The 22735-nt window shown below is 35.8% G+C and overlaps 1 protein-coding gene across 10 annotated transcripts in view; it reads right to left on the reverse strand.

Moving 5' to 3' along the window:
- The window catches only part of ZBTB20 (zinc finger and BTB domain containing 20), an 830675-nt gene that overhangs the window by 378536 nt on the left and 429404 nt on the right, over positions 1-22735 (reverse strand). For all 10 annotated transcript variants that reach the window (XM_073009742.1, XM_073009743.1, XM_073009736.1 and 7 more), the window contains one exon: positions 4648-4695. The gene's annotated coding sequence lies outside the window, so the exon portion shown is untranslated. The remainder of the gene's footprint in view (positions 1-4647; positions 4696-22735) is intronic.

Below are 22735 nucleotides of genomic sequence, written 5' to 3' on the forward strand. Positions count from 1 at the left end.
ACCAGTTCTCTATGGAGCCTAGCATAGTCTCCCGTGGACCAATCCACATAAGATAAGACCATCTACAGAGCATATTCTTCATATCACAGACTCTAGGTAAGAAGAAAGTATTCTCTAGGTAAGAGGAAGAAAAAGGTGACGATTTCTCTCTTTAACACTTCCACCATGAAAGGAATGAGCTGACTACAGAACCATTTTCTTGAATATTTTTGTCTTGAGTGGGGATTTTATTCTTCCCTCACCACCCTAGGTAGAGCAGAATCACCAAAGTTATCTCATTACGGTAATGCCATAAATCCCATCTTATGGCAGTTGTGCATGATCCTGTGTTATGCGTCCAATAAAGTTTATTCAGAAAATATGTCAGCTTCATTAAACAGGGATCTGATGATCTGAACAAACCACTTATCTTGCTTTTGTGACATATATTGGTATCCTTAGGTCTAAAATGAAAATCTTGTTTGGTGGGGCTATTTGCCAAGGATTCCCTGCCTTACGTAAGCAGAAACATCTAACCACAATTTTGAGCTTAACTGTGGGGAAGGAGGTGGAAGGTATATTGTACTAGTTTTTTCTAAGAAATGTTTTATAGCTTGAGGATATGTGAGGTCACAAAGGTAACAACAATTGAACTAGTACCAACAGCCAAAGAGGCCAAGCATAAGGAAACCTGAAGCAAGAGAAAAAGGTGTATGTGTACATATACCAAGAAGCAAATGCTATCATTAATAATAATTATTGTTATTACAGCTATTAGAATGATGAGGCATTGATGGTTCACTTGGGTGAAATATATAATACATAAGCTAGAAAGAACCGTGGGTAAACTTATGGCTCTTTTTAAAAGGCAGTTTATATTCTAGGTTTATGTGATATGAGACACATAATTTAATACCACATGTAAGAACAGGATGCTGAAAGAAGTGGAGAAGGGTTGCAGCTTTAAAATAGTATAGTGGCTAGTTCCTACTGGTCTTTTCTTGTTACACCTGCCTTAGCCAAGCCACCAATATAGTTCTAACTTTTTCTGATATTTTAATGATGATGATGACTGGCTCAGAGTAAAGGAGACAAAATAATCAGAAGATTCAGAGGGGAAAAAGAAATGGAAAGAAAAAAAAAGAGTTTGTATTGTTTATACCATCTAATCTGACAAATTTTATATATGCTCTCTGTTTGCTTGGGATAGTTTATTGCTGATGTTATGACTTTCTCTTTTTTTTTTTTTCCATATGCTTTGCTCTACCAGTTTTGGCTGAAAATATTTTGTATATGTCCATACTGTAAACCTTCATATTTTTCTAGAGATTTAGTGTGGTGGAGAAACTTTTTTTTCTTCCCCAAGGGTTAGGCACATCAATATTCAAGCCACTCACTTTCGAGGCCAATGGAAAATGTGCTCCTAAGATTAAATAGACCTGAGTAACACATAAATTCAGTTTATACTGATGCAGTATGTTGCATAGTTAGAGCGTGAATTTCTGATGAGTGTAATACACCTGTTGGACAACACATCACTACTGAATAGTCACTGACCTACAATTCGAAGACAGCAAAACAGCCCAAGTCTCCAGATACAGGTTCTCTACAGACAGCCTGATTCATACACAGCATTCCTCATCTGTGGAACTCTGTATGTAAAGGATCTAGGCTAGCTATGGAAAGCTGGCTCATAGAGGGTTCTCTAAAATATTTTTAGAATAAACTAGAGCAATAATACAAGCACAGAGAGTACTCTTTGTTATACAATGCATAATTTCTTTCCCCCCAAACATGGTGTTTAAAAATATGATTCAGATTTTTATTACACAATTCCCCCTTTTACATATTTCTAAATGCCTCACATACCCATCACATGTTTTCCATGTCTGTCAATAACCTTAATTAAAAATTATAAACTTTTAAAGCCAGTGTTACATTTGAATTAAGTAGATTTGCCATATTTATCTGGTATTGGTTGGCTGCAGCCAGACTGGAGTTCTAAGTAATCAGGCGACTATGCTTTCCTTTCACCTCAGGTAAGGAATTGTATTCAATACACGCTTAAACCCAATAATAAGTATAATTAATGCTGTTATAGATCTGGCATGCAAATTATCATCCTAAATTTGAGTCAAGTAAAAAAAGGACCAAAAGAAAATAGTTCCCCCAAGAAACCTAGCCAAATCCGTGAAATATTTCTCTAGGCAACCAAATTGCCCTCTGGCTTAAAGATGTGTCTAAGAATATTAGGGAACTCACTGATGAGATTTTACAATCAATTGTTACATGTTAGAAAATACGATGTCAGGATACTATGAAGAAAAACACTACTATAGACAATAATAAGAACTATTTATCTGAATTGTTTTAACATTAACATGTAAAAAACATCCTGATGGATCTGAAATAATGATGTACTAAATGCTACGATGTCTGGGGTTTGCTTCAAAATAACATTGCGATATAGTGAGAAAATAACAGGCCATCATTGTGTAAGCTGGTGATGAGTACATGGGAGTTCATTATAGTAATTTGTCTATATTCATGAATTTAAGATTTTTATGATAAAAAATTTAAAAACATATGCTGATTTGAACTTTTATTCGTTTATTATTTGTTGACTGATTCATTTACTGTTTATGCAAGGTATTATGGAGATATAAAAAATAAATAATAATAATAATGATGCTCTTGTTGGGCATTTAGGTTAAATGAGCTATTCCTCTGCAGGAATATTATATATTTATTTTAAATGTTTACAAAGCCTATGTAATTACATATTTCTTAGGTTAAATTTTGAAAGCAGGACACAAAATTATATAGAAAGTATGATAACATCATGTTTTAAAAGTATATCCTCAGGGGAAAATGAGAGTAAGGAAATATATCAAATGGTTATTAATGATTGGATTTAAATTATAGAAATAATTACTTTAATTTTTCTTCATTTTACTCCTATGTGTTTTTCTAAATTATTTTTAATGAGCATGTATCACTTTAAAATGAAAATAAATATTTATTCATTAGTGGAAAAGATGTGTTGTCCTTTCCCAAGGAGCTTTTCATTTACTGAAACAGAGAAACTGCAAACACACAGCATTGCCCTGATAGCTCAAATCTTCATACCTAGAAGGGAAATACACCCACAGGAAAAGAAACATCAATACAGATTTTATCTGATCATGGAAACATAAAGAGCTTTCTCTGTGTTGGATAGAAATAGGGAAGAAACTAGCTTGTTTGCAAGCCAGCAAAAGTGTGAAATTCAGGCCTTTTTGTGATGAGATAATTTTGTGATAAATGCAAAAGGAGCGACAAATTAAAGCTACCAAATAAGACTTTCCCTTGAGCTCCTGAGGCTTACGCTAATATGAGTTTCTTTTGGGGTAGCATAGTAAGTAAAGCATGGGAGTGGGGAGGGAGGCGGAGCTACAATCCTGAAGGCTCCTGGCCTTCACTGGTGAGATGGATATGCTCAGAGAGACAGAGAGAGATGTGCAACAGAATCAGAAACAACAACACAGTGACAACTATGGATTATGCACAATGGATATGGAAAGTCTCTTTAGAAAACTATCTTTATTACCGCAAGAGACTATTTCCCTCATTTTATGCACATTCATATAAAGTGAAGTCAAGAGTGTAAATTTTAAAGATTTGGATGAATATGATGTTCATGACCAAATAGGCCTAGATGGAGCCAGGCAGAACACAGTTAGATGCCAGGCAAGTCACCCTTTTCCTCCTCCTCCCTCTCCAGTATATTTGCCAGTGTATTTCAGTGCAGGTCAGCCTCTAGTAAAGTCAGTTGTTTCAAGCTCTGATTGGATAATACTTTATCCACACACTCCCAGTCTTGACCTGCACTCTTCCCCCAGTCATGGAAATATCAAGAATTCTAGAAGGCCACAATACCAATCTTTTCAAAACTTTACAAACTTTACAAATTTTCACTAAAAGACACCTAGAAAAATCTTCAAGCCTATGCTCACCTGTAGCCCTGGTCTTGGTCCTCTTACTTAACTGGTAAAAGAGGATAGTCATATTCATGTCTCTAAAGGGTATTTTCCCTTTAGGCTTGTTGGTAAGTACAAGAGCAATCATGCCTGATTTTAAGATTGATCCAAATGAAGCCAATGCATTTCAAATTTACAGAATACCACAGAATACTAATGGGTAGTTCAAAGAATCACCAAATGTGTTTGGAGGGTTTTGAGGTTTTTTTCAAAACATACAGCGTTCCACACAGAAAACATCAGTGCCCAACTTCACCCTATCACCCTTTCTGTCCACTCAGGAGTCTCCTTTGGAAATGTATCTCTCTGGAGGGTCTTCCAAACAAGTCCTTTGAGTACTTCCATCTTGTTTAGCAGAGTCATTCTAAAATATTTGCAAAATCTGTGATAATAGGTTCGGGAGGTCATGTTTCTTATTCTTCTAAATGCTGGTATTTCAAATGAACAAATAAACAAATAGGATATTAAAGATCTATCCTTTACCAATGTCAAAATATGTTCTGTCAAAATTTAGTATTGCTAAAGTTTAGACCCAAAGACTCACCACAGCCTTTGGATCTCATATTTTCTGAGGTTCATGGAAATATATTTGACTTCTTTGCACCTCAATATTTTGGACTGCCATTTAGAGATAATGAGAGTTACTTACCAGACAGCAATGTCATGAGGAATATCCTGTTAGTAATGATGAAACATTCTGAAATAAAAAGAGTACGGGTAAGTGCTAGGTATTTATTTTAATAAATGTATGACAACATGGTAATCATAGAAAATAACCCATTTATTCCTCACTTTGGGATACTGACTTAGTGGTAGTATACAAAAAGTAAAGGATGTTTCCCTTTGGGAATGGAAATAGAATTGTGCACTAAGAAAGTAGCTTTCGTAACTGCCTGCACGTTTTACTTTAAGGTCTCTAACCAGTTGCAACCAGTTATGAATGACTTGTTGCCCATTTCTGCAATTCACTGTAACTTTGTACCGAGAAGGTTATGTTTTATGGTTAATTATCCATGGTCTGCTTAAAAAAATAAATCAAACCACTGTAAACCACTAGGATTTGCAGCTCCATTTGAACTTTACTGTAATTTTGATCAAACATTTTGTCAACAAAAACAAACTGGGTTCTCTTTGTTTTTAGTTGTTTGTTATTTGTGTTATAAATATTGTGGCAAGGGTGGGAGAATAAGCTATGGATTATTTACCCTCGGTTTCATGAGTTGTGAGTTATTGGCCTTATCCTCCTTTATGAGTATAAATAAATGTATAGTATTATATTCCAAGTCCTGTAAGACAAATGGAACGAGTGAACTGAAACCTTTTAGATCCAAAATCTTTTATGCGAAGTCATAGAACAACAAAACAAAACCCAAATTAACATTTAAAAAGCTTCTACTGTGGAGCAACAAAGTCTTTAAATATTATATAATCTGCATTTAAAAAATTGCTCGTCTAACAGGCAGCAGTCTATCAATCATTCTACAAGCTTTTCAATGCCTTTAACATTTAGAAGCTACAGGTGGTTTTCCCACAGATCACCCAGCACCCCCAATACCACTACCACAATGAAAGCCTTGAAAATGGCCAGCATGATTACTTTAAGCCAAAATAGATTTAGAAAAATCAGGAATTCATGTAGCTAAAAGTAATGCAACACTATATAAAAGAAGAACCCTATAGAATTTTTTTAATAGTTACCATCCTCAGACCTACATAAACAAAAGAAGTCCAAAAACAATTGTCCAGAGAAAATAAGAAAAGCCAAGATTCAAAAGACCCTGTGGCAGAGTGCATGAGGAGCATATTCGATAGCTAGAATCATAAGCACCTAACATATTTGCATATGAAACTTAATGAGGATCACCAAAGTAGCTTGCCAAAAATTATGTTTGTTAAATGAGCCAACAGTCTATGCAGCACCAACCCCTAAAAAGAACCTCTAGGAAAGACGTAAAATTGTCTTCTGAAATTTGCTTCTTTTATAAAGGCAGAAAGGATAACAAGGGTTTCCTCATAAAATGAAGTGATCGGCCCACTACTAGAACCTGAAGAGTTCTGTATCAGATTTCTTCTTACCCTTTATTACTTGCATGGCTTACTGCTTACCTGCATCAGCACTCTGAAGGGATGGCCATAGCAGGTCCCTTACCAGTTCACTGAAACATGGAAAATATTTATGATGGTACTACTATGTGCTAGACACAACTGGACTGATTCTGCTTGAAAAGGTAAGTCAGTAACTGAGGTTCTTGTTGCCACATTAAAAGAAAAAATCTATCCCTACTGCCAACAGCAATAAGAAAAGCTAGGATGAAAGAGTTGTTAAAGACTTATGAAAAATTTGAAACTGTTTAAAATTCTCCCTAGCTTCTTTTCTTGCATGTCCACAGAACAGAAAACTTAGGCCTGCCACCTGTCCTACGCCTGGATCCCATATTAAAAAAATAAAAAAAATAGAAAAATGAGAAACAGCTAATGTGTTCCCAAGGCCTTGGTTACAACAGAAAATGAGAGCCGAGAAGTCTACATTGGCACACATCGAGCTTTGAAAGGTCAGTCCTGCCCTAGCATGGTTCAGAGAGCGTGAAAACCCACCAAGATGAAAATGGAAGCTATTCTGACAACAGGAGGCAGGGAGAAAGTTCAAAGAATTTTCCTCTGCTTCTTTTATAACGAGATACCTTCAACTATTTTTGACAAACAATAAAATGCAAATCTCCCTCACTTTTGTGTTATAAGTTTTTTTTTTTTTTTTAATCTAAGCGACCCATTTGAAAATTAGGGTACTCAGAATAACTTCTTCTATACAGAACTACACATTTAAAAAAGCTTTGTGCAGATTGTTAATCATATTAAAATTACATCATAAACAATGCACTTTACATAGGGCAAATGTTTTATGTTTTTTTCTTTTGACAATCAGGCATCTACATGCAAAACTACATATTGGAATCCAAACTCAACTATAATACATGTAGAGGAACCCTTAGAAAAATGCATGTGGGAATATGATTTCCTAGTCAGAGACGAGAATATTCTGACCAATTTTCATTATTTCTCTGCAATAAATTTATCTGAGCTATAGATCCTGTTAAGAAAATAAAGCTAAATGGAAATGTATTGATAAAATACATTAAATATACATACTAGCTTAGTCATTATTTGTATTAAGATCAGAAAAGATTTCCACAAGTCTTCATAAATACAGAGATGGGATAATACCAATAATCTTGATCACCCAGTTATTGAAACAGAGAACCACATATGTGGGCAATAAAACTTTTGATTTTTATCTTGTGCACCAGATTTTTCCATACAAAGGAATTCTAAATTGCAATAGTTAATATATAAGACAGTGTTAAAATAATTCATAACTTGAGTAAAATCAAATGAACCAATTTCTTATGGCTTTAATATCCAGAAGTAACGTATGATCTTAAAGAATGATGCTGATCCGAGATACAAGGAGATCAAGCGCTTCAATAGTTCCTCCTCACACACTAATGATAGCATCCATCCTCTCCCCACCCACCTCCCACCTTTTCTGGTTGTATTAAAAACAATCAAAACTACCTTTCACACACCTGAACTTAATTTCTTCTAAGAGGTGCCTAATAGTGCCTAGGGCTGTACTACCACTTTATATCCATTTTATGACCACTTGATAGGCAGAAACTAAAAAAGAAAACCAAAACAAAACAAAAAATCCCTCCAACCTCCCTTATCGGACGAATGCCTAGTTTCCAGAGGACATCAATCAGTTAAGCAAAACCAAATATTATAACAGGGAAGAAGGACTGATAAATTGCATACAAATCTCACTGTGCTCCCACGTAAGCTGGAAAGGGAGTTATTCCAGTGAAAGAAATTGGGGGGGGGGCGTTGTGGAAAGGGGTGAAGGGCTACAGAAAGAGCGAGAGAGAAAGGGAGAGAAAGACATTAAGAAGGCAGTACAGTGAAACCAAGGGTGTTCCAGGGAGAAATGTGACAGAAAGTTCTAAATGAGAATTACAGAAACTATTCCTTCTTAAATAAAACTGTTGTTTAGATGATGAATTCTATAGAAAGTCTCAATTAACTGTTTCTGTTGTAGCATCTAGATGTTTTCTCTTTCATTAAGACTTTGGGGTTTGAATGTACTTTGTCCAAAAAAAAAAAAAAAAAAAAAAAAGAAAGAAAAAAAGAAAAAAAAAAAAAACCAAAAAGCATTAGAGCTTTATATAGTTCCCAAAGTAAAAAGCAAGAGAAAGATGGGTTTATATAACTGGCTTTTTTACATAAATATTACATCAGGATACATTTCAAGTGAAAACACACAAACACACACACACCCGTCTTCCTTATACTCTTTCTATTTTAAAATTCATTTCATACTTTAAATGTTGTTGGTTTTTCACAAAATAAGTAAAAACGAAGTCAAAACATCTCAAAATAAGTTGCCCTATATCACCTGGAAAATTAACCCACCATACAGGTCACAATGTCTCGTTTAAAGCCAGTTAAGGTGCTGACAATTATGGGACATTTTGCTGCAGCCTAGGGCAACTAGAAAGGGCCATGGATGTTAACTAACTCCCTTCTAAACAGTCTGAGAAAAGGGAAAAAAAAAAAACTGTAAGTTTCCCCATCTGTTATTTCCCTTTTTTCTTTTTGGCTGTGGAAAAGTAAAATTATGCAAGAGCTTTTGAATGTAAAGGCTGTGTGTGCTTTTTCCCTTTTTGTCTCTGTGTACCGGTTAAGTGATGTTGCGTAACTGAGTACAGAGTAGGCGGTTAGCGTTTACTATTGATTTACACTATGCCATCTAATGAATTCAGAACACTAAAAAGAAAGGAGCAGGAGAGGGAGGGAGGAAGAAGAGAAAGGGAGAAATAGGGAGAGGAATAAAAAGGAATGAAGGAGAGGAAGAAAGAGCTTATTCAGAGAAACAGTTCTAATGACTGGAATAGGTTCATTTTTATTTCTTTTAGCTCTGACTTTTGGTTATTGTTCAGCTCTCACAAAAAAAATGGTCTTGGGCTGGTGACCCCAATATTCCAATCCTATTTCTAATAAGGATTAGTGGCAGGTGAATGTCTGAAAGTTCTAATGTGTCAAATTACTTGAAAACCATTTCACTAAACTGTCAGACTCCTCCATATGCATCTATTTATGATTCTCTCTATGCATTTGTGAATCTGTATCTGTGATCACCATTGCTTTGGTCCTACTGGCTTACCCAATCAAAAATATTATTTGAAATATACCACAGGAATATCATCAGGGCAAAGAGAAATACATTCTATTTTACCCATCTCCTTTAAAAATACATAAAGAACATATTTAGAAATCTTTAAATAGATCACTATTTTACTTTGAAAACAGACATGCCACAAATTGTTTGGCTGAACAAAACAGCCCAGTATAGGACAATAAAAGAGAAATAGGCAAAATGAGGAAGAACACTAAACTGAGGAACAATATTCATAAAGAAATTTAAATAATTTCTTATGTCTATGGAGAGCCTTTAACTTTTGTTTGGGCGGATTACAGGCATTCTCAGTCTTTGAATGCTGCTCAGTGCTTCCCATGCCATATAATGAATTCCCAAAGCTTGGACTAGAAAGAAAGGGTGAAGTTGTTTCTGCTGCTAGGTACAGGTCCTTCCTGTACCTGAGTGCCCTCCTATGGCTGAGAACCACCATTAAAGTAAGAAAGAGAAAGAGAAGCTCTCTTTAGTAATCAGCAGAAAAGCTGGGCAGGGAACTTGGTTTCTCCATCAATGAGTGTTTGCAAATAATGACTGGGAGAAATCACAGGAGGTTATCCAAAGGAAAGAACAAGAGTTGGGGTTTCTAGTCATCCAGTTGTCTTCTCTTTTCAGCCATCTGAGCTTAGAAAATATTAAACTGATGCCTACTCTATCCACTTCTCAAAGATGCTTTAACGACCAATGGTGGTATGCACACAGTTGTATACCCAGCACTTACCATGGTGCTTGGCACATTTTCTATATTCAGCAAATATTTATTGAAACTGAAAAATGATTATGGGAGAAATATCTCTGTAGAAAGAGTGCACTAGAAAGGCCTCAGAAAAATATATTCCAATGTTTTCAAGAAATCTTAGGCTATATTGCTCTATCATTAATCTGCAGACAGAATAAAACTGTAAAAGAAATATCAGGCTGTTATTTAGGGGTCAGCTGACTTCAGTTCCATTTTATTAGGAAAAAGCTTAACAAAAATTATAATACTGATAACATCAGCAAAGTTTTGTGTTCATTTCCACCAGCCCTTTTGGGCTGTCTTTCATTTCAGTCTTGGGCACAGAAAAGTCCATTTTAATTTCCATGGACACATTCTAAAGAAAGTCATGGGATAGCAACGTAATTCATCTTTTAAAAAATATTGAGACAAATATAGGCATTTAGTAATGGAAGAGAATATGGCTTTTTGTTTAAGGGCAAGGCAGGTTGAGTTTTGATTAGGTTACACAAATTAAAATTACTAGAAGGACAACCAAGAATGTACTGATTTCCATTTTCTTGGTTAAACAGTTTTTTTTTTTGGTTTTTGTTTTTTAGAAAAAAAATTCTGGCTTAGAAAGTCAGAAATGCCATCTTTCAGTTAATTGGAGAATAAGACTTTTAGAAAAATAATTGCAACTACAATTTCTCAAAAATTCCAGTGGAAGATTCAACTTAAAGCATGTTTAGCAATAGTAGCTATATTCTTTTAAAAAATGGGGCTACCATCTTGTTAATTCTGTAGGACTAAGCACGTAGATCTTAGTCAAAACCTTCAGGAAGCTTTTTTTTTTTTTTTTTTCCCCCTCTCTCTCTAATTTTTGTCATTTATTTAATGTAATCGGATTCAGCAACTTCTTTCAATAAGCATCCTGGCAGTATGTCAACAAGATCATTCCATGTACTCTTTCATTTCATGATTCTTAAAAGTGGATGAGAACTTGCCTGTCCTTCTTCATTTTATACATGAAGATTCTGAGGCTCAGAATTAATTTCCTCAAAGGCATATATTTTGAGGCAGAGCTGGGACTAGTATCTAAAGCTCACAGTTCGTTTTTTTCACAGCACAGACTAAATCAAAGTTGTATAAATTCAATCTTATTTTAAATGCCATAGGGGAAGATTTCAAAGGATTCTTTTATAAGACAAGGAATTCTTACATTATGTAAAATGTTCACCTCAAAGCTATCTTATACTTTTTTTTATCTTAAATGTGAGCCTGCTATTCAAATTGTTGCTTCTCCTTTTCCTTGTCTTAATTTTTGACTCTTCAGAGTCTTTGCCTCCTGTCCTCTCACTTCTACTCTGTGTCTAGTTCATATATGGCCCTTCCTGACTTTATATTCTTCCTTCTTTCTCTCTTTTAATCTGTTTATCCAAACTTTTATTTATTCTTGTTCCTCATAGAAATGATTTCCTTGTTAATGTGATATTCTCAGAAATTATAAAGGAAGAAAAAGTGTAAATTTAGTATTATTACAATGAATAGGCCTTTGATTTATATTTAAAACAAAACTGCAGTAAGACATTGACACAGAGTAAACTAAAGCTATAGGCTTCCCTATAGAAAGTTACAGCTGTCTAGAACTCCATATTATCAATATAGGGGATAGCATTTCAAAGTATCTCATCAAAGACAGAGAGCAAAGGCTCATGATCTCCAGACCACTCATTTCCCACCACACCAGGACACCTTTCGTTTCCCTTTTCTTTCTTTCCGTTCTACATTACAGATATTTGAGACTGATTACGGCACAGCAGGAGGAGATCCAGAGAAATCTCAGTGGCTTAATGTGGTCAAACTCTCCCAATTCAAAAAAAAAAATTCCTGCACACTAAAATTGTACTTACACAGAAAATGAACTCTGAGGAGGTTAAAAGAGTCTTCTGACATGAGAAAGTAGTCTCTGGATAGCAGGGACATTGCTGCCAAAATCATTGTAATTAAGATTGGGTCATTGTTTCCATTATAAACCTTATGCTTATAGGGTTTGTAATTCAGTTAAAATGATCAGCTGTAGGCTGAAATGCAGCTCCAAGTATCTTAGAGTGGGAGGTGTTTCTCCCCTCCTATTCCTTAAAAAAGAAAACACATAGCAACTATTTAATAATTTCAATGAGAGTTGTATTCTGACCCTTCCCCTACAAAAGGTAGTTAATCAATGAGCTTAATCTAGAGTGAGCCAAGGTGAGCAACATCCACTGTGGAATGAAGCACATTAACCTGGCATATGAATGGGCAATAAAAGTATTTCGTATTATTTCATAAGGCTTAATGTACACCACTCCATTCCACTGTATTGATGTGAACAGGCTTTCAGCAACACTTTGTTGAAAAGTCTCCCACTTCTCTTTGTTAACTTAATATTGTAGGAAACATTACAATTACAGGAGACAGGAATTTCTGATGGTTTCCTTACATTTCTTTCCTCCTAAGCTTGTTCTCAGGGTCACTATTAGATAATCAATAATTTCTAAAATCCCTTGCTCCTGTTTCTTTAGCATTGTCTACAATATCTGATAGTTACAGTATAATGCTATGTGCCACCATGCTGTGGAGGGACTGGGGAGGAAATCATGGCTATATATTAAAATTAACAGGCCGAGGAAACTGGTATTTATTGAGTACATACTATATGACATATATTCCATTAATATTATGTCATTTAATACAAACCTGTGGTGAAGTAGCTGTGGCCCATGTTTTACAGATTAACAACACAGTTAAAGAGCTGTTAGGTAACCTGCGTAAGGAAACAGAGCTAATTTAAAAAGTGGCGAAGTGAGGTTTGAATCAAGATCTGTTTGACTCCCTGGCCCATATGCACTGCAATGCACTGCAACACCAGAAACAGAATATGAAACCAACTAACTGAAAAAAAAAATTCTCCATGCCAATGATGAGAGAGCTACCTCATGCTCCAAGTAGGAGGTAGAAAGGGTAAATGACTCCTAAAAAGAGATTCTTGCTTTGCTCTTGGCTCTGATAAATCCCTGTTTATTCATATGCAAATATCCAAATGCATATTTGGAAAATGTTTTGTCTTAGATAAGAAAATGCACAATCTCCTAGAAACCTTTAAATGAGACCAGACATTTGAATGTTTACAAAAATTCCTTTAAAGATTTATATTAGGAGAAAGTTTTAAAACATAACGCATAAAACAATCAGATGATTGGATAGGCATGGTGACTACAGTCACCATGGGAGTCGCTTTGGGAGGCTGAGGTGGGTGCATGGCTTGAGCCCAGGAGTTCCAGACCAGCCTAGACAACATGGTGGAACCCCACCTCTACAAAACACAGCAAAAAAAAACAAAATTAGCAGGCATGGTGGCATGTGACTGTAGTCCCAACTACTCTGGAGGCTGAGGCTGAGGATTGATTTAGCCCAGGAGACTGAGGCTGCAGTGAGCCATGATCGTGCTACTGCACTCCAGTCTGAGCGAGAGAACGAGACCCTGTCTCAAATCCCCCACCCCCAAAAATCAGATGATTAATACAACATTAACACTTCAATCTGGATGTGTGTTTTTTTTGTGTGTGTGTCTATGTGCATATAAACATACAAATATACACATACACAAATTTTTTTGTCTTTGCCAAAATTTCTGGTAATTATTATAAAGTACTTGACAAAAGCTAAACAGTAAATATGCTACACCAGGAGAAAAGGAAACAAAGTACAAGAAAAGAGGAGTACGGGTATGTAAATACTTCCCTCAGAAATCTAACCCTAAGACATTTTTTAAGCTAAATGGGACATAGTGCTTTAGTCTAAATTGTGTGTGTGTGTGTGTGTGTATGTGTGTAAAGATAAAGGAGTTTTAATATGTTATTTTGGCAAGTGATTATTTTTCTAAAATCTTTGCTAAATCGTTTTATGTAGATATACTATAATACCCTTGAATAAATAAACACTTGTTCAAGTTAACATTAGAGCTTATCAGGTAAATAACAGAATTAAAAAAAATCTGTAGTCTGAAACACTGTAAAGTGTGCCAACTTTACACATTATATTATTTGTTCAAAATAATTTGTAAATTGAAAAGTACTCCATTTTATTCACACAATGCAATTTTTTAAATGAATCTTACACAAGTTTGTGTGTGTGTGTGTGTGTGTGTGAGAGAGAGAGAGAGTGTGCGTGTGTGATCCTCAAGACCACTAAGGCAGTCTTTAAAAATATTTTAAAACCATAATTTGGAGAAGAACTTAACAACAAAGTAACTGAAGCCAGATTTGAGAGAAGAAGAATGAACAGTCCTTCAGGAAGCACCAATACATTCCTTAACATTCAATAAGTCTTTATTGCTTTGCCCTTCCTTCCTTTTTTTCCTCCAGTCTAAACTCTGATGTGGAGCAGAAGTTACGAGGAACACATATTCTGGACCCTCTTCTCTTATCCCTGTAAGGAAAACCAATGGTAGACTAATGGTAGACTAATAGTAGAGTAATGACAGAAAAAGCAATTGCAACAACTTTGGCAGTTTTGTGGTAGTGGGAAAAAGCAGGCTTTGTATTTGTACATTTCAAGGAATTTCTTCAAATTTTAGCTTCTTTGAATGTTCCTACAACAAAGCTGAGGATGAGATAAGATCTGTTAGGGAAATAGATGAGGTTTAGAGAGGGAAAAAGGAGGCACTATTTTTTTTTTCCAAATAGCATTCAAACACATGAGCAAGATATAACTTGCAACATTAAAAAGTAAATTAGCTAGCTAAAAATAACTCACAATACCCTTCTCACTAAAACAAAATAAAATAAAGCAAAAACTCACAACCAATTATTTTGACTGGTAAAAACAGACAGTGATATGAAAGTAACAGATGGAAGCTCAGTTTTACTCACACAACACACTCACTAAAGACAATTGCAAGCATCCCCATGACAATAACTTAACAATGGTCACTTTAGCCTGAGATATCTCCTTTAGGTGAGTTTCCTTAAAGACTTCAGAGGAGCTTGTAGAAAATACTGTAGAATGAAACCAACTCATCTGTCTATACCTAGAAATAGGCGAGAGTTGCAAATCACAGCCTGTGGACAAAAGGGATCCAGGTGTCACATTTGCCAAATCTTTTTGCAAGACTGGAATAGCTTTTCTTATTTATTTTTTGTTGTATGGCAGTATTTTTAGGAGAGGTGACATTTCTGTACTTTGAAAAACACAACACTACACAGCACCTAAAAACTTTCCTAAATCAAATAATTAACAGTAATAAATCTTCCTGCTAATTTCTCCTCAAAGTTGAAAGAAAGGTTATTTTCTTACCTTACACTGTGCCTTCTGATATGACAGTGTCACTCAGTCAATAATTTCAATGTCAGTTACTGATTTCCAACTCTTTTATTACAAAGATTTCAAGCAATAATGAAATGGTGCTGATCTGCTTGCTTTCACTCTATATAACGTCTATATTTATATGCTTATGCTTCTATTTGGATCTATATTTATCTGCTTTATCTGCCTACAGTGCATCTGTTTCTCATACACACAGACATATATTTATATATATACACACATACTGTATATATATAGGTTATATATAAACACACATACCCACAAAAATGTATGAATGTATGCTAGTGTGCTTACTTCAACAACCATGCAGGTGTATAAATATTCAGGCACATGACAAATATACAAAGAACATAAATGCACATGTAAACATAGTTACACAGGAAAAAGAATATCTTAACAACAGCCCTGTCTGCCATACTTGGCTGTTGGCCTTTTAGACTTACACACTGTTGAATGATATGTCATAGACTACTCTGAGATGGAGAAAAATCTTCTGAAGGCAAAAGTATATAACTAAATCAAGATAATGCATTCTAACTCGCTCATTTTCACAATGAGGAGCTTGAGATACTAAGGTGAAGAGCAAAGATTTTACAGCTTTCTGGAGGCAGAGCTGTAAGTTTTACCCAAGCCTCTGCTTGCTAGACAAATGCTCTCTCTACTACTATGCTTAACTGAAAGGATGAAAACAATGTTTTCAAACTCAGTATCATTATTTTCTAATTGCCACTCTTTCCCATTCTTCCCTTTTCTTGCTGTGTGAAATGTAAACAACCAACATTCACTGAGGGTCAGGCACTGTTCTACACATTCTATATGGACTATATCATTTAATCTGCATAATATCTCTATATAGTAGGTATTATTATTCAAAATCTTAGTTTAGTGAATTAAATAACTCATTCAAAGCTACACAGCTAGTAAGGAAAAGGGCTGAGCTCCCATAATACTCAAGACCCATGTTTTTCCCACTTAACTATGATGCCTTCCTTAATACATATTTGAATGTAATACTAACCCTTCCCTCACCATCACAGCCTGATAGTCTCAGAAATCTAATATTTGATTGTTTCAGAACACATGACAAGTTTAAAGCAGAGGTTCTCTCAGCCTGAGGAAAAAAAATAAAGGGAAGTAGAGCAGGTAGAAGTTACATCCCTAGTATGCAGCACATGCCCTACACTAGAGAACTGAAATATGCAAAATTCCCCCCAAAAAATTATTCCAATGATAGTGTGATGTGATTTAAAGCCTTAATAACTTACAGTCTATGAACATTTTATGTCTTTTGCAAAGGATTATCGCAAACTGGTAATACTGAATCAGATCAGAAATAGGACCACAAGAAGGCAAAGGGAGAATAGCAAAAGGAAGAAAGACCCACACCCACTTCTTCCTCTCTTGGCACAACACTTCCAAAAACAAACACCCATTAAAAACAACACAGCCAGTATCAAAATTTGGTATTTTCCCCCACTCAAGTGTTAGAGACAAATTCAGAAAACCAAGTCTATATAAGGTAGGTAGTTTTATACAAATCTCTTCAGATAGTAACCAGCTGTGAGCCATCCCAGCACAGATTTTACACTTTGGCCGGCCAACCCAGAACTCAGCACAGGGAGATGTCATGTGGATTTGTGAAACTCCCTGGGGCATACTGCATCCATAAGCCAAAGAACAGAAATTATACTGATCCATACATGCAGCTCTTCATCTGTGACATATTGATAATTACTCTCCATTTGCAAATTAAATCCTAGTTACAAAAACAAGTTTCTGACATTTGTCACAAATGGCACCTTTTGCTTGACTCTTTCATAACCCCATCTAGCCACGGTCTATAGCAAACTGGGGCTACCAGACTCCCATATAGGTCGCGATATTATAGGCAGAATATGATGTGGAGAAAGACAGAGAGAGACAGACTTGAGTTCGAATCCCAGGTTTTCCATTTACTAACAATAAAGCTTTAGGCATATCACTTAAATGGTTCTGAAACCTCATTTTCATCGTCTGTGGAATAAAGAATAAAACCATCTATTTTGCAGGAACATGGTGAGGATTGGAGACATCCCAGCACAAAGTCCCCCTCATAAAAAGGGGGCATTAAATATTAATTATTGTATGTTTAAGAAGGCTATTTGTATGTGACTTTCTCTCATATAAATGATACATAAATCTGGGAGTAACAGAAGATGTGAGGTACTTTTTATGCTGTTTTAATCAAAGACAAACTTTTTGGTGATCACATGTGTTCCATGTAAAAGTGGAAATAAAAGCATATCACAGTGTAACATTTTCAGTGGACAATTTTAAAGCACTTAATAACCCTTGACTTTTTGTGATTGCTGGCATCCTCATTTAACAGTTGGACAAAATGGGGTTCAGGGATACATCCTCCAAATCAATAATAATAATAAAGAAATCACCAGCAGGGGTTAGTAGAATGCCTGTTTTCAACATATAAATCCCACAGTGTCCAGCTAAGGAATAATTGCTGCAAGGTCACAGATACAAAGGGCCACACTTTCCCCAAAGCTCTTCGAGATTATTCACTGAGGTCAAAACATTAGGTAATGCTGTGTACATCTGCTGAGATAACAAGGGTGAGTCAGGGTTAGGTCACGGTTTCAGGTTAGAGTGGTGGGCTGAAGAGCGGCTTTCAGATCAAATGATGAGAGTAGTTTAATTTAAGCAAAGAACAAGCCATACAGTATTTTAAGTAAGAGGGGAAAAAGGGGGGTGCAACTATAACCAAGAGAAGGTGGGTGGGAATACAGACCCTGTGGGGCTCAAATGGGTAACTGTGGCTCAAAGAGGAAACCCACCCACGTTCACACACACTGAGAAGCCAACAAAAAGCCCAGGGTGCAGCATAAATCCTGCTATCCCAATAACACACACAGATGTTCCACCATTGTTTTCTTTTATGCACATTTTAATTAAGAGATCAGAATCAAGCATTACAATGTTATTAAATGGCTTGTTTACATTTTTGCTATATGTCATTTATAATGCATTTCCTAAATGTGTGTATATCTATTCAGAAGGAATATCTGGAATTTTTATATCAGTGCTACAGTTGTCCCACTAACTCACAACCATTTTTGCTAACCAAATACGTGTCAGAAATCCTTTTCAGTTTAAGCTATGGGACAGGAGCTCTCATTCTTTAATTCTCAGTCAAGCAATTCTCTATCCCCAATCACACCTCCTTTAAGCATGACGAAGTCCACCACAGTACTTCAAGACAATACGAAGGCCAGGTACACTGGCAACCTTTCTGATTTTTCACAAGAGTCCCAATTTCAAATATTCTCCCATTGTCTTCACAAGAAAACAGTCTTCCTATACATGCCAGACCCTTTCCCTAGAGCAGTTTTGAAAATGTCAGGAACTTGAAGCTACCACATGAAGGACCCTGACCTATGAATGTCCCCTGGAGGGGACACAGTGGAAGATGTGGGAACTAGTAGATTTTTTCTTTCCTTCCCACAATCCATCTCCTATTTGCAGTCTACAACTTATCCCTATTTGCCTGGGCAGGAATTTGAGTTCTCTACAATATTCTGGAGTTAAAACAAGTATGCCTTTCCCGTCTCTCAGATTCCACAGATATCAAGACTGATGCACGCAATCCACCTGCACATGTGGATCACAGGTATCCTGTAGTCTGCCTGCATCATATAACTTAATTACTTTTAACCACAGGGCATTGTCCTAGAAGCCCACTATTTATATGGTACCTTATCAATCATAGTTCTTGGAATTGTAAAGTCTCAGAAAGCAGGAATCACATCTCCTCCATGTTCAGTTAAACACCTAATGCATTGTGAGTGTTCAGTTAGGACAAGTAAGAGAGGTAAGGTTTTTTTCTTTCTATTTGTTTGTTATCCAGGATAAGCAGAATGCTTGTACAGAACATGCATAAGAAAGAAATGCAATCTAATCTCACTGTCAATTTATATTCTGTAAACGGTCTCATTTGCAGCATAAATGTCTACAAAAATGTTTCGGTTACTCTAAGTGTAAACCTTAAGGTAAGAGTTAAATTAAGTCCACTACAACTGGTGGACCAGAAAGGACTCAGAGAAAAGCAACAGCATGGCTTTGAATCGAGTCACTTTTGGAAGAAAACTTTAAGATGGTACCACCGAAAAAATAAAACTGGCAAAATGCTCTGGAGGGCATCTTAGCAATACACATCAAAAACTTAAAAATATATGAAGACTGTTGACCCAGAAATCTCAACTCTAGGAATGTATCTAAAGGAAATATTCAAAGATCTACACAAAGATTTAGAAGGAAGAATATTTATTATGGCATTATTCATAATTGTGAAAGACTGGTAACCTTGTCTGACAATAGAGAGTTGATTAAATAAATGATAGTACATTCCTAGACTTAAATACTATGCAGTTTAAGAAATCATATTTTATATACCACTTAATTATATGAAGAAATAGTTTTGGAATACTGTTAAGTGAAAAGGCATATAACCAACAATATATGTACAGGAAAATACATTGTTTAAGCAAATATTGCTAAGTTAAATATTGTTAACTTAAATATTGTTCCAGAAGTGATAGTTGTGTACATGCAAGGTGGAAAAAGACCAGAAAACACTAGAAGTGCTTGTTTCTGGGTAGAGAAATTATAAATAATTTTTGTTTATTTGAGCTTTTCCATAATAAAAGCACATTTATTTTATAGTAAAATATTACTTAAAACATTCATCTATACCAAACTTCCTTCTCTAAAGGCCTAAAAGTGACTCTCTGTAGGCACTTTTTTGTCTCTAGAAGTCTTCCTTCTCCTGTTTTTATAGATGTATGTGTTGCATTCTAAAATCTTAAGTATTTGGGACTATGTAGTTATAAAAGATACCCAACCTCTTAAACAAATAAAAAATCTTATTAGCTCTGTGGTTTTAATCTTAGGTTCCTCCATAGAAAAAATACCAATTTCTCTTTAAGTCCTATATTTTGCTTTCAGTTCAGCCTCCATAGTATTAATTAGCTACATTATTTAGGCCTGCAGCATAACACTTTCATGATACTTCTCATTCTCACAGTTCTTTGTAAGAGACACCACCCCTCTCATGGTTCTTACTCATCCCTACACCCACACTTGACCATAGGTAATTGTGCAAGAGACCATAAAGTAGAAAGAAAATGAAGGAAGCCTTAAAAGGCCAAGGTAGTTCCAAGTTATAAAACAGGGAAAGGTTGTTTATTAGTACTAAAGGAAAATTTAGGCAGAATTATGGAGAAAATCCGAGCTGTAATACTCAACAGTGAACTGGAGTAAAGATCCAGGAGCTCCTGGTGCAGGGAGAGACAACTCTACCTATCAGTCCAGTACATGCTACTCACATAGGACTATTAATTCTAGTAAATCACCACAGCTTTAGGAGGGGCAAATTGTTCTGGAACAGTCTCCCTGTGGAAAATACAAGTGCTAGAGCCTTTTCATAGCCTATAATCAGGACTTCCAGAAGTAATATCCAGGCATCTTCATTTTAAGCTCCAAATGTGATTCTGAAGTATACTAGAGGTGAGAACCAATGGGCTACTGGGGAAGTTCAAATCCCTTAGCTCTAGCCAACTTTTATAAACTCATCTCCCTTAACTTCACAAACACGTACACTCTGCTCATGCTAGGCCAGTGTCCTTATTCTCTAACCTTGCTCCGTCATAAAGAGAAAGCTAGTTTATGTCTTTGTACAATCTACTTATGACTTTATATCTTGAAAACCCTGACTGCTCCTTACTACCTATTCAAATGTTCACTAATTCCAACAATGGGTTAGAGTTTCACCTCCCTACTAATTCACACTGATTTTTCCCCACGTTAAACTACAGAATCTGTGTCTTCCCCTACTTCTACTGTTACATCATTATGAAACAATAATTTATGTTTGTCTTACATCTCAATATGATCATAAACCATATGTGTCCTTAGAAAGTGTTCATATGGTTTTGCTGGTACCTCTTTGCAAGGTATATCAGGTAATTAAAAAAAAAATAGAGTGAATTGACAGCAGTACTTGCAGGTTCATCATCAAATAATATGGAACATGTATATTTGTCTCCAAAAATTCTCAGAGTTCATTCCTCATACCCTGTAGGCTTACGCTGTAAAGAAAATACATACGCAGAAATAAAAACAGAGTTTGAATCTCCAGTCCAAATCCTTCCTGTGAAGTCCTGTCTCATGTATCCAACTGCCTACTACATCTCTTTATTTGGAAAAGAATTTCAAATTCAACATGCTCCAATACTAACTCATAATTATCTCTTTCCCAAATCTGCTCATGTCTCCAAATCCCCTATAGCTCCCAACTCCATGGGATATGGCCATTTATCCAGTGACTGAGGTGAAACACCTGAAATTCATCACACCTCATATCTCTCTCATGTAAAACCACATTGAGACCCTCAGCAGCTTTTGTCAGCCCTATCTTCAAGTTATGCAGAGTTGAACCACTTTTCATTCCCTCCTGACTGCCATTGCCCTTCGCATAACTGGGCTACTACAATAACTACTACATGCTCTTCCTCTATCACCCTGGCCCTATTAGACTGTTCTCCACAGTGTAGCCCTGGAACTCTTTTAATATGTAAATGAGATCATACATGCTTAAAAAAATCCTCTATAACTTTCTGTCAGTCTTTACCATGGCCTACGTGAGCTGGTCCCTACTTATCTACATGATCGTTCTGACTTAGGTCCACCTGAGCCACACATTTCTTCTTGCTCTTCCTGGAAAATTCCAAGTTGTTCTTACTTCAAAGTCTTTATAATATCCATCCCCTTTCCCTAAAATGTTCTTCCTGCTCATCACCACATGCTTAGGTTCTTCTCATTATTTAAATATTTGCTCAAATATCTTCTGCTCAGTGAGACCTTTCCTACCTACCCTATTTCAAATAACACTTTCTAAATTATATATCCCTATTTTCTACCTCCTTATTATGCATTATTTTCTTCCTAGATCTGATCATTATTTAAAATGATATTTTTTGTTTACATAATTATTGGTTGTCTCTCCTTCCACTATAAAACAAGTTTCATAGGAAACTTTGTTTAATTTCTCACTATATTCCCAGTAATTAGAACAATGTCTGAAACATTATAGGTGCTTGATAGCTATTAAATGACTGAATGAATAAGTAGATGAATAAAGTGTTCCAGTACTTATAAATCTCATCCCAGTCACATAAACTTTAAATAGAAAATCTTTATTCTGCATGGTGCAGCGGCTCCTCTGGATTGTCCCAGAGGCCTCTATTCTTTCCATCTGACTGCACAGGCCAGTCTGGGAAACCACCTACATGCAATAGCTCACATCTTATAATACGCTTCTTGGGAGGAGTAAGTCAAATTAGATAGTTAACTAAAAATGATATCGCTGAGTTTATA

Source organism: Chlorocebus sabaeus, chromosome 22 (genome assembly GCF_047675955.1).
Source record: "Chlorocebus sabaeus isolate Y175 chromosome 22, mChlSab1.0.hap1, whole genome shotgun sequence".
Taxonomy (NCBI): Eukaryota; Metazoa; Chordata; class Mammalia; order Primates; family Cercopithecidae; genus Chlorocebus; species Chlorocebus sabaeus.